Source organism: Calonectris borealis, chromosome 10 (assembly GCF_964195595.1).
Source record: "Calonectris borealis chromosome 10, bCalBor7.hap1.2, whole genome shotgun sequence".
NCBI lineage: Eukaryota > Metazoa > Chordata > Aves > Procellariiformes > Procellariidae > Calonectris > Calonectris borealis.
The window spans coordinates 2,631,818-2,640,415 of record NC_134321.1 but is presented as its reverse complement, the minus strand read 5'-3'; positions in this window follow the sequence as shown (position 1 = coordinate 2,640,415).

Here is an 8,598-nt window from a genome sequence, read left to right as displayed (position 1 = left end):
AGTGACCACCAGAACCTCCCATCTGCAGGAGGTATCGGCACTGGCAGCACAAACGTCCCGCGGGGAGGGGGGGCGAGTGTGCACAGCGCCCGGCCAGCACGGGACAAGCACCGGACCCGCCGTCGTCAGAGGGAGCAACCCAGGGCACCGCGACGGACGGCTTCGTGCCAGGCAACCACCACGGGCACAGAGAATGGGTTTCCTTCTGGTGTTGCATATTGTAACTGTGGGTGCGATAAGCAGATTTAATGTCTTTTTTGCAGCTCTCTCGCTGCTTGAGTTTCCTCCTAAGATACTACGCCCCATCTCCCAGATCAGAGACTCCCACTCCCAGGCAGCCAGACACCCACACAAATGCTTTCATCTGCAGAAACACCGAAGTGCCTATCATTGGCAGAGCAGGGCCATGGCTTGACACCCAATAACATGATCCTATAAAGTAAATCCTAATTTACTGAGGGAAAAATTAACAAGGGATTACTTGATTACCAGACTTTGCTTTCCCTTAGGACCGTGAGACCAACTCTTGTGCGTGGAGACAGGAGTGGATAATAATGAAGCTTTTCTTATTGAGGAGAAGCTTTATTTTGAAAACGTGCCCCTGCATTTATCTCAACACTGTAAAGCAAAATGCACACAAAGAGGAGGGCAATTTCCTGCAAGTCATGGTCTGCAATTAAAAAAAAAAATCCCCTTTAGTGTTATTTCTAATAAATATGACCTTTATATGCTGAACAGAATGACTGGAAAATACTGTGTGTACTTTATTGGCTTCCTAAAGCAAAAGCCTCAATATATATCCCACAGCAAGACACATATCTGAGGTTACATATCCCTGCACTAAGATCGCAATAATCCTTTTTGCATTAAAAAATAATGAGCTTCATCTCATTTGCAGATTCTTAAGAGCACAGAATCCTATGGTCACTTGGCAATATGAATGCACATCTCATAAATAGTAAATGACAACAGAGCTCTCTTACCTTCCCACAGAAGCAGGACTGAAAGCTGGGGAGTCCCACAGGGAAATATATTTCTTTCAGGAAGCTTTCATTTCAGAACGGCTAAAAATCCTGCCCATATAGGCTTGTTTGGGGGAAGAGAGAGGATTAAACTGGACATTTAAAATGTTTGTTTCACTATTCCCATCTTGATAAATCTCTCTAAAAATGTAATCCTTTCTTACAATGGAGAAATGCCAGAGTTCCTGGTAAAACTCACATCAGTCATTTTTATGGGGAACCTGCACAAATGCCTGTTTCACCAAAGAGCAAATTTGGGAAGCATCTACAGTTAAGCATAATATAGCAGCTCACTGAAATGGGTGCCTAAAGGCAGCTGCAACCAGAGAAATGAGATCTGTAATACAAAGCTTTGCCAAAAAGTAGTCTTCTCTATTTTCCCTCTTTCTTCCTAATATACTTGTTCATTTTCTTTTGTAATAAAAACTCCACAGAACACGTAGTCCCTCATTACGGATGTGTGTGTTCTGCCAAAGCTGTGGTCCAAGGATGAGGTTACTGCAATAATGTGCCCAAGACATCAAGAATAAATCTATTATTTGATTTTTTAAAAAAACCCACAACTTTAAAGAAAGGCCTTTAGAATTTAATAGATATGAAACCAATTAGGTTTTATAGGAGCAGGGTCTACAGAAGCTGCTCTTACAGCCATCTTATCATTCCTTAGCGAGGGAGATAATGCTCTATTAAGTTCTATTACATGCTTAGAAAATCCACAGGAAAGTCAGCCTTTTCACTTATATTTTACTATTCTATTGGATTTCACCCTGGCCTGTGCTCCGGCATTCCTCATGGGCAAGCAGGGCTCCAGGAGGCTGTCAGGATTTGCGTGGATTTTGAACAGAAAGGTGCGGGGTTTTGCTGCAGCACTTGGCTAGATTTTGCCAAGTGCACAAGCACCTGATGCGCGGGTGCCTGATGGCTCTCCCCGGGATGACAGTCACACCGCTGCGGCATGGCACATAAACACAGCGCTGTGCTTTGGCCAGCAGCCGTCTCTTCTGGGCTTGTAAGGTTTCCGTGCGGAAGCCATGGACAGCCAGCCAGTATAGACAGAGCAGTTCGTCTATCACCACGAGCATTAACAGTACGCTTCCACAGTACCATCTCAGACCTAAAAAAGCCTTTAAATGTATTTTGAAGACTAGCAGGGTTGGGTGGTTAACCAGTCCTGGATTGGCACTCAAACACTTTGGGTTCAACTCTCTGCCCTGCCACAAACTTCTTACCTGATGTTGGCCAAATACCTCCTCTACTCTGGAGGTGTTTGCCCTCCATACACAAAACAGAGGTAATACCACAGCCTCTGCCTCTAATGTGCATGGTGGGATGCTGACATGCAAACAACAAAGTCATCGATGGAGTGTAAACTGTCTCTATCCCTTTAAATAAAAAACCAAAAACTTAAATAAAACGTTAAGAACTGCAGCAGCTGGAGGGGCTATAGGACGCTGCAGGAGCCAGGGTGCAGAGGGAGAGCTGGGGCCCGTCGCAGCCAGCCGCGGCTCGGAGGGCTCCTCCTGCTCCGCGTTTCAGCATTGCAGCTCTTCAGCTCTCTCTTTGCATTTATTCCTGGAACACTTATCTAAAAGCAGCACATTCTCTTTGATTGACTTTACCTGATGGAAAAACACCTTCTAAGAGTAGCAGCTGTTTTTACAGAATACTTGTATTTATTTAGTAAAATAATTGGAAAACTGTCCATAGGTGAGGTACAAAGTAATTTCCTAAGGCAGATGTTTTTAAAGTCGGATGAGAACAGCCCGAGAACCTGTCACTCTCCCGTGATTTCTACCGAATGTCAGGAACAGCAGAAAAATGAACCATTGTTTTAAATTATTATGGCTGAGAGAACCCATGTTTTTGTTGTCAACATCTTAAATTGACTCTGCCTTGATGCTCCATATGTTCTCTTGCCCTAGATTAAAAGATCACATATATTCTAATTTATCCATTTGGGGTATGTCCCTACAGCTAGCATTTTGGAAGACCCGTGCTCCAGCCTGCCACCAGCCTGTGAGCTGCTCTGGCAAAGCTGCCACGAAAATCATTCGGCATTTTAACAGGGCGAGAAAGGAAGGAGGTGGTTCAGAAGGCTTTGTTCCTCTGTGGTTAATAACATGGGGAAGAGGTTGTGCATGCATTAATTAGCTACGATTTGCAGCCCTGAACTGCATAAATAAATAGCAACAACCTTGTTTTGCGAAAGAGGAGCAGCGGGGAGCAGGAGGGCCGGGCGTCCGCGGCGTGCTGGCGGCCTGCAGCAGAGAGGACGGACCCCAGCGATGCTGGGGCGGGCGCGCAAGGACCGGGCTGCCCCGCCGCAGTGTAACGGGCCGTGAGCTGCCAAGAGGAGCAAAGCTCAGGCCTTGCGGTACTTCTATCGAGTAGACGATAAAACTTCTGATTCCAACAGGAACTGAATTACGCTCAGCATGTTGGAAAATCCCATCACTCCAATTTCCTCCCTTGTGAGAGAGCAGGAGAGAAACACACAATTTTTGATCTTTATAATTCAACACTTTATAATTCAAAGGATTGGGGGTGCCTCTAATTACATCCTAAAGCAATGAAAAAGTGGTTGGGTGTTTTGCAGAGGTTCTGTCCTTGCTCGCCAGCCAGGCGGGATGACCTGAAATCGGCATGATTTACTTCGGGAGAAAACTGTTCCTGTTACTACTCACACAAATCTTTCATAGACAGCACTGCACTTACTGCCAAGTTCATCTTTAAATGTTCCCTGTCAAAATGCACGTGTAAGATACGTATAAGAAATTCTTATAAAGTACGCCCCCTTCCCCAAACACTAGGCACGTGGCAATGTCTCGCTTTCACTACAGCTACCGTAAGCCCTTCTCGTGCACTTTATCTAAATCCATTCTCACCCGTGTAGTACAAATAGTCTCAACAGTGCCATGATCAGCCAACTTCCAGGGCTCCCGGACCTTTCAGCATAAGAGGATGTAGCTCAGCTGATTAAATTTCTACTACAGACAGGAGGATGCTTTAATGTGAAGATCAAGGAAGCAATCATGCACCTGAAAATTTCTAGATGCCCTCCGGACATCTAGAGCTCAATTCTACTGTCTAAGCATGCTTTCAATGTTTATGAAGGGAAAAAATAATGCAAAAAAAAAAAAAAAATTAAAGGCTTGAGATCAGGTGCTATATAACATGCAGTACACAACTCATTTTTATACCCAGGTAGCCACTTGGGTGGTACCTGCTTTCCATAAACTAGTCCAGTTCAACTTTTCTGGCTAACTCTAATTAGAAGATCACTCATTGATATCAAGACAGCACATATAACGAGATTAGCCCAAAGATGTATAATACTCGGTTGAGTATTGATAAGTTATTTTTATTTATGTAGGACACATAGCACTAACATTGACATTTATAATGTGTTTGGAGTATTATACAAACAGAAGGATTTTTGCCTGCTTAGCATTACATATTATGCATCTGTCCTACACTGCGCCAGCCTTCCCTGCCACTGGATTTTCACAGTGGTAGGAAATAACAGGGATAAAGGGATTAAAAAGCAACGATTTTCTGTAAAGCCTCATAGGACATGCCTGCTATGATCTCAGCTTACTTGCCTCATCTACACCAGTAAAACACTATCGTAGCAGACAGAGTTATGGATTAAATGCAGACAAGTGTGTAAAATAAATATTTTGCTTATAGCTTCTACACACTTTAAAATAGTCTCTGTGATTATAATAGCTTCTGAAGTCTCTTTCCAATGGGGTGATTTGCAGTTCACCAGTTAAAATCAGGGACCTCCTCTGGCTTCGGTGCAATCTAAAGGTCATGATTGAAGTATGGTCTTTAGCAATTCCAAATAATTGTATCCAGACCTCAAACACGCCATGCTTTGTCACAGCTGCCACTTAAGGTCAAACTGAATTTAAATTATATTTACCTTAGTATTAATAGAGCTACAGTTCAGGCTAAGCTATGCAAAATGCAGTTCTCGGGCTACTCTCTGTGTCTCCTCCCAGTCTGCTGGGACTACAACCACAGCAGACGAGAGAGGGAAATTTGAAGCTTGCGAATCCTCATTTCACAGAAGAGGAAGAGTTTAACAGCTCGGCCGAGGCCATGCAGATGTCCGTAATAGAGCCAGCAGCTGAGTCATAACTCTAGAGGAAGACTGCAAGGTCACCCCTCTGCCATCTTCCTCTGTGTCCATCCTTTGCTCAGTTACCAACCCAGGAGCCTGAGACACCAGCCGTTGCTCTGTCTGAGCACGAGGCGGCCACGTGTGACCCTTGGTGCAGCATCCATCGCTGCACTCCCGTGAGCACCAGAAACTGTCGCCCATTTGTATTCACAAGGGAGAAACTCTCCGCCGTGGAGGCGGAAGCAGCAGAGCAATGGCAATGGAAATCTATCACCTGCAAAGGGACAGCAGATTTTCTATAAAACGCCGTTACTGGCCTTTTTTATACCTTATATGCTTTATACTTCATACCTATATGCCTTTCCTGTGCACCTCTTCCAGAGTAGTGATGCAACCACAGCACCTTTGCCAGCACCACCTCAGGAGCACTCTTTTCGTTTTGACATGCAAGGTTGAAACGTAAGTGATCTTCCCTGCAGGCACCTCAGAATCACAGTCTGGCTTTGGGGGAGGCTGAATCTCCAGGATTTAGTTAGTTTAGTCAATGTATGCTTAATGAAAAACAATGCAGCATCTTTATTTCTACCTATCTTTCTCCTCTCCTTTCGTCATAAAGAACATACAGCCTTACACCATACTTGTAATCAGGTTTTTTAACATTAAAACCAGATGTTATTTGAATTTAAAATTCCTTCTATTAAAAGCAGAAATATCACTGTACCTGCTACAAAAGAATGCTGCTCACCCCCCAAACACACACACACAAGAACATAATTCATTAACACAGTGTATAGGTCCCAAAATTCCCATTGTATCAGTTGACCACGAGTACAAGATGTTTGTTGTGGATCACTGATTCATCGAGTAAAACGCAGCCTGTAATTTACAGCAGCTTCAGATCCTTCCCCACATGCGGGAAGGATAGAGCGACCTGCTTTACCTTCACGCTTTCCAAGCAGACTGAGTGCTCAGTCTTACTAAAAAGTGCCAGACGGACACGTGCGACTTCTCCCCGCAGGACGCGAAGGCGGCACCGGGCTCAGTCTTCCCCACGCAACTTGCACAGACCCAGCTCCTCTGTGCGGCTCCATCCCGTGGGCACCAGCTAACCAGCCGTCATGCCAGCTCAACCCTCTGCCCAGGGCACCAGCGTGGGCACCAACCACAAATAACTCCTTTTTGCTGAATAGAAACCTTTGTCTCAGAGCTAGATGGAAAGCAATAAAGGGTGTTTTTCATCTTTTTTTAAATACGCCACTATGCAGCAAACATACAGTCAAGATTTTATATCACTACCCACTTGAAAGTTAAAGGGTTCCCCTACAGTTTACATACTGCGGAGTATTTTCATTTATTTCACACAGAATTGGAACACACTCCCCCCACGAGTAATTGAGATGCTATATTCTGATGTTAATACACAGAAACACTGAGCAAAAAAGATATTAGTTTTGGCCAAGTAACATCTCGTTGGGGATTTCTCTCTAATAGAGCAGGTCTTTAGATCTACAGATGTCAGTTCAATACCTTGCCAGGTCCATGAGTTTCAAAGTTAATTTCACACTAAGAAGGTTTTCAACAAACAAGCCACAGAAAAGAAATACTGAATTCTCTGACATGGCCAAAATATTCTCAATAGAGAACTAGGTGGGGAGAAAAGGGGGAAAGAAGATGGTTTTTAAGCTGGGCAGACCAAAAGCAGCAGCTGAACTAGGTGGGAAGGAATACTTAATTATGTCATTTGGTATTGCAAGCGGTTCTGAAATGGACCCAGAAGTCATTTCTGCTATGGTGGTGCTGCAGATGGACCTGGCAAACCCAAGTCAGTGGCATTAACGGGAGCTGGAACGAGCACAGGGGTTGCATGTGTTCTCATGCGCGTAAACCAGAAGCAACTCAGACTCGTTGCAAAACTGGAGTCAAAGAATAACATCAGCCCTGTGTGTATTTACAGCACGGGTAATATTACTAGTCCTTTAATGCCTCACTTACTAGTCTGGGATTCAACACAGTGTCCCTCTGTCCAGTCCCCTGAGCTTGGTCACTGCCACTGCCTCTTCAGCAATCACAGTCACCTGCCATTGTAGCGGCAGAGCTGTGCACGACACGTCGTCAGGGCGCTCCTCTTCCACACCGGTCCTCTGCTGCATATAAAATCTAAGGCAGCTCTCCATTTTGGTATTTCTGCAGAGTGCCATAATAGGTTTTTCTATGCAAGTCCTTTTGTAATCATTTTATTATTTTGGTAAAGGAGAACTGTATCTCAAACATGCTTGAGACTGCATAAAATGAAATGTCAACCTATTCAGGTCCTTGAGTTAGACGATGAGACTCCAACCTTTCTCCCAGAGACAGAAACAACCACTTCACATCCTGTTCATAAGGAACTGCAAATTCAACTCCAAGACCCCAGTTAAGCCTACCTCTCTGAGACCTGCACGTTCAGCCCTGTCTATATACGACCTCTGCATCTGGATAGTGGAGCAGAGCAGGTTTTTGACGGACTGAATACAGTGAATCACTTCTTGTATTACCACCGAAGGCTTTAGGCTGGAGAGACGGCACTCTGATGCCCAGCTGCAGAAGCCCCCCCCAGCACACATGGGGAACTTGGCCAGCGAAGCGGGTAAAGACCGAGGTCAGGACAAGCAAACGCAGGGAAATGTGCAAGTCAGTAATTCCAGACTAAGATAACTGAAAAAAGAGCAAGACAGAAAACTGGGAGTGAACGGGAAGCTGCACATATCCAAGGGCTTACATGGACAGCTTTAAATCCTTGAATTTCAGGCTCAAATGACTCTAAAGGTTGAAGTCGTAGCCTGCTTTTCTCCTAGCCAATTCATCAATCTCTTATTCAAGCAGCCATAGAGGATACGCGAATGTAATTTCAACGAGTAATGCTGCTTTACTTACCTATAGGAAAATTTCCCCTGTCTTTAAATGCCTCAATTGGCAATGCCCTGTGCTTAGCCTCGGGGCACAGCGAGCGACTGCAGTACAGCAGTTACCGTCGCAAGCAGCACTGCACTGCCGCGTCTCCATGGCTAGAGGTTTGCTTCTCTACAGAGGACAGAAAATCAAATGTTTGAACCCTGGAAGGCCACTACACCACACAGTACTTTGGCATTACACCTTGATCCTTTGTGTCACTTTTAATGAAGTTTGTAAAAAAATGAAAAACAGGATTCAGGTGGTAGGTGGAAAGTTACCTGGCAGCATTCCCCGGTGGGTCCACGCTCTGCCTTAGCATTATGTATAGCGACGGTGACATTTTTCTTCGTTAGGTCAGCCAAAACGGCCCGCAGTATGTGTTACCAGTGATGCCACACCTTCTGGAGTGCGTAAATAACTTTCAACAGCCACTGGAAGGGGGATGTGAGTCAACCTTCTTCCAGGAGCTGTTAACTCTGAAACCTAACGATGAAGCGATTAGCAACACAGATGCCC